The sequence below is a fragment of the Canis aureus genome, chromosome 26 (genome assembly GCF_053574225.1).
Source record: "Canis aureus isolate CA01 chromosome 26, VMU_Caureus_v.1.0, whole genome shotgun sequence".
NCBI lineage: Eukaryota > Metazoa > Chordata > Mammalia > Carnivora > Canidae > Canis > Canis aureus.
This window is the reverse complement of record NC_135636.1, coordinates 22324798-22329908: the sequence shown is the minus strand read 5'-3', so window position 1 is coordinate 22329908 and position 5111 is coordinate 22324798.

The following is a 5111-nucleotide window of genomic DNA, read 5'->3' as shown; positions in this document are numbered from 1 at the left end:
GAGAGCCAGAGGGAGAAGCAGGCTCCATGCAGGGAGCCTGATGTGGGACTCGATCCCAGGTCTCCAGGATCACGCCCTGACTGAAGGCAGCGCCAAACCGCTGAGCCACCCGGGCTGCCCAACAGTCTTTGTTTTAAAGTCTATTTTGGGGATCCCTGGGTGGCGCAGCGGTTTGGCGCCTGCCTTTGGCCCGGGGCGCGATCCTGGAGACCCGGGATCGAATCCCACGTCCGGCTCCCTGCATGGAGCCTGCTCCTCCCTCTACCTGTGTTTCTGCCTCTCTGTCTCTCTCTGTGTGACTATCATGAATAAATAAATAAAATCTTTTAAAATAAATAAATAAATAAATAAAATAAAGTCTATTTTGTCTGGTGTAAGTATTGCCACTCCGGCTTTCTTTTGACATCCATTTGCACGATAAATGTTTCTCTATCCTCTCCCTTTCAGTCTGCCAGTGTCTTTAGGTCTTGAAATGAGTCTCTTGTGGACAGCAGATTGATGAGTCGTGTTCTTTAACCACTTTGCCACCCTATGTCTTTTGATTGTGGCATTTAGTCCATTTGCCCTCAAATAATTATTGATAGATATGTATTTTTTTGCCATTTTGTTGCTTGTTTTGTGATTGTTTTAGTAGCTTTTCTCTGATCCTTTCTTCTCTTTTTCTTTATCATCATTTGCTGGTTTTCTTTATTGATATACTTGGATTCCTTTCTCTTTATTCCTTGCATATCTATTAGTGGTTTTTTTATTTGTGGCTACCATTAGGCTTGTATATAACATCTTCTGCACATAGCAATCTATAGTAAGTGGATGGTCACTTAACTTTGGACCCATTCTTTACTCCTCCCCCACTCCATGTATTAGGTATATGGTGTCATATTCTATGTCCTTTTGTTTTGTGAGTCCCTTAATTAATTTATTACAGAAATACTTTTACTGCTTCTGTGTCTCCTACTTTTCATATTCTCACTTATGGTCTTTCCTTTCCACTCAAAGAGTCCCCTTTAATATTTCTTGTTGAGCTATTTTAGTGCTCATGAGATCCCTTAGTTTCTGTTTATCTGAAAAATTCTTGATCTCTCTATTTTCAATGATAGCCTCATTAGGAAGTGTATTTGTGGCTGCAGATTTTTCCCTTTTAGCACTTTGAATATATTATGCTATTCTCTTCTGGCCTGCAAAGTTTCTGCTGAAAGATCAGCTGATAGCCTTATGGGGTTTCCCTTGTATGTAACTGTCTTCTTTTCTCTTGCAACCTTTAAAAGTCTTTCTTTATCACTATTTTTGTTTTTGGGGTTTTGTTTTTGTTTTGTTTTGCTATTTACTTACTATGTGTCTTGGTATGGTCCTCTTTGAGTTGAACTTGTTAGGGGATCTCCTGACTCTGGATCTCTGCCCCCACCCCACCACCACCACCACTTCAGTTTTGGGAAGTATTCAGCTATTATTTCTTCAAACACAATTTCTGCTTCCCTTTCTCTCTCTTCTCCTTCTTGGATCCCTGTAATGCAAATGTTATTATGCTTGCTGGAGTCACTGAATTCCCTAAGTCTATTCTTATTCTACAATATTTGTTTGTCATTCTATTGCTTTCTATTACTCTATCCTCCAGGTCACGAATACAATCCTCAGCTTCCTGTAATCTACCATTTATTCCACCTAGTGTATTTTTAATTTCATTTATTGAGTTCTTCATTTCTGATATGTTATTTTTTATCTCTTTGTTAAGGGTCTTACTGATGTCCTCCACTCTTTTCTCAAGTCCAGTGAGTATCCTTATGATCATTACATTAAATTCTCTATCAGCCATATTACTCATATCCATTTTATCTCAATCTCTTGCTGTGATTTTATCTTGTTCTTTCACCTGGGACATATTTTTCTGTCTCCTCATTTTGTTTGCCTCTCTGTGTCTGTTTCTGTATTTCAGGAAAGTCAGGTATGCCTTATGTGACTCTATAAAGAAGAGGTCTTATGGTGCCCTGCAATACTGTGTTCCCTGTTTACCAGAACCTGGCACTTCAGGAGAGTATCCTATGAGTGTTGTGTCTCAGTCACTTTTTCTTTCAGTGCCATTGTCTACACTGACTTTGCACGTTATGGGCTGTAGCTGCTCTCTGATGTTAGTGGGATCCAAGCAGGCCAGCTTTGAGAAGGTGTACTGGCAGGGAAATTTGGGGGTGGGGTGGCGGTGTTAGCAAAATTTGTGCTGGACCACTAGTCCTAGGCAGGATTCCCTGAAGGGTGGCACAGCTGGGGGCTGGTCGCTGAGGTGTCTGGGGACCACACCTAAACATAACATGCACAGCATGGCGGTGGCTATGCACTTAGTAGTGGGGCAGGGTGCATGTGGCTTTAACATAGTTTGCCCTGAGCCCAGAGCCAGCAACTAGCACACTTGGAGTGAGCAAATCCTCAGGAGAATCTTTGGGCAATGCACATTGCTAGCAGGTTAGGTAACAAGTATCTGTAGAGCCCCACCTCCTACAGGTGTGTCTGTGCTTATGCTGGGAGAGGTGGGAAGAAAAATGGTGCCTGCTGGCTCCCTTGTTTTCAGAGAAGAGATTTTGAAACTAAACTGGGAAATCCGTATGAACAGATCTGTCTCATGTTTGCCCCTGGCATTGTGTTAACTGCTATTTGTAAGTTGCCTTTCTATGCAGGCTGCTGTCTCTTTAAGGGTAGCAACCAAGTTATCCCTTGCCCTCCCTGGTCGCCCAGTGCTGAGTCAGATGACCTTTAAAGCTCCAGGTCTGAAGTCCCACTGGTTATACAAACTCACAGAATTCAGCCCCTCTGGTTTTCAGAACCAAATATTATGGAGATTAGTCTTCCTTACATGGGCTTCCCAGCGTGAGGGCCCATTCCTTTGGCCTCTACAGAGAGCTCCCTCTATCCCTCTGCCTTTCTGCCCCCCTCACCTTTCAGATGCAGCTTCCTCTCTATATTTGGTTGTGGAGTTTGTTCTGCCAGTGTTCAGACCACTCTCCAGTTTATTGACTTGGATGTGGATGATACCTAGTTATAAGGGTGGGATGGATGAGCTTAGGGCCCTCCTACTCTGCCATCTTCCCAAACTTCTACCACACCATCTTTATCCATTCATCTCTCAGTGGGCACTTGGCCTGCTTCCAAAGTTTAACTTTTGTAAATAATGCCGCAATACACATAGGGCTGCATGTATCCCTTTGCATTAGTGTTTTTGTGTCTTGGGGGTAAATATCCTGCAATGCATGTAAATGCTTCTTTATTCTCAGTGCTCCCACTTAGACAAGTAAAGAGCTGAAGGTCTTGAATATAAGTAAAAATGTAGAGCGCTCAGCATATGTTTGGAAACCACCTGGTTCCTTGCCTAATGTAAGACCTCATTCCCTGCTGTCACCTTCTGTCAGCCCAAGGATTTCAGGAATGCTAGAGGTGTACTCATGCATACTTGTGATGATCAGGTTCCTTTCTCAGGCTTGGGGATTGCAGAGGCCAGGCCCTCCTCTATGGATGGCCAGTCACCACTGCTGAAGTTCTGGAAGTCTCGTGATGCCAGAGGTCCTTCTTAGCCCACAGCCACACAGTGCCCCAAGCATAATGGAGAACACTCCCTCTTCCTCCTCCTCTGTTTCACTGGAATCCCAGAGATGTCCAAGTTTCATGTGGTAAAACTCTTTCCTTTTTTACCATCCATGCCACCCTTGGCATGAAACTCAGAACTTTATCCACCGGGGCTAAACCAGGACAGACGAAAATAAAGGATAATTTTCTTTGCACTGGGCCAAAGTCTTCCAGTCAAGTTTCTCACCTCTCAGACAAACGTCTCCATAAGGGGCTCCTGACAGGCATGGCCCACCAGAGAATCAGACGGCTGACTTGACTGTGCTCCAGGGATGAATGCAGCTCAGACATAAGCTGAGACCCCTCTACCCAGTGCTTACCTCCCACACTTGCCCATCCCCCAGCATGATAGCCACACAGAAATTAAAGCTACAGTAATGAGGACCCATTGAGCCCCAAAAGAAGCAGGCATTGCTCAAAGGTCTAGCTCCCAGAGCAGCACCTTACCTTAAGAAGACAATGTTGCTCTCAGACTAAAAGAGTGATGTCAGCATGAGAATATGTTTTAAAAACAAGGCAAAGAGAGTACCCAAAGAAGCAGATTTGAAACAGAAAATGCCAGACTCCGTGCTTTGTACCATTTCCCAGAATAGCCTCAGGAAAGGAGAAAGACATTTAAACCCTCTTCCCCTTGTAATAGGGCCACCAGCCTCATTTGGATCTACAGGCACTTTCCACTGGAGTGATTTGAGCCACCAGCACCAGAAGCCCTCCCAAAACCCACAGGGCCTCTTCAGGAACCCCTGACACCCACCTCACTGACCTACTAGAGACCCTCACCCTAGGGCAGGCCCTGAACCATGCCATTGATCCAAGCACCACTCCACTCCCTTCCTTAAAAACATTTAGCACAGATTATCTTGCAGCTCCAAAGCCCATTTTGAGGACTATGCAAATGCATCGAAAAGCCTTTCAGAGGCTCTTGTAGTCTTAGAAATAGATCCTTCCGTCCTGCATCTAGATCGCAGTTCTGGGGGCCAGACACTCCTATTTATCACGGCCTTCCACTTACACACTGTATCATGGACATACACAATATCATTTCTTTCTACGACTACATGCTACAGTTACCTTTCTCCTTTAATTACTATTGGAGTATTTCCTGGAAAATGCTCAAATGACTTTCTCCCTTAATAGTGCTCACTTTCATATTATTCAAAGTTAAAACCATTCTTCCTTTTCTCTACAAGTGTCAAGACACTTGTGAGGCAGACATAAAGACAAATATATATATGAAGAAAAAAGCAGTTCAATGTTTTCTCATGCTTCTCATTTTAGTTGTGCAATGTTTGGGGGGTTTTGCAGTGTTTTATTTCTATAAGTAAACTATTACTCAAATTTTAACTGCATCCTTTCCAGAAATACAACAGAATCCAGTTAGAGACTCTGGGTAGTCTAACTTCCCATTGTATATACCCTGTGGAAGCAAGACAGGCATTCAAAATAGCAGCTCTTTTTTTTTTTTTTTTTTTTTAAAGATTTTATTTATTTATTCATGATAGTCA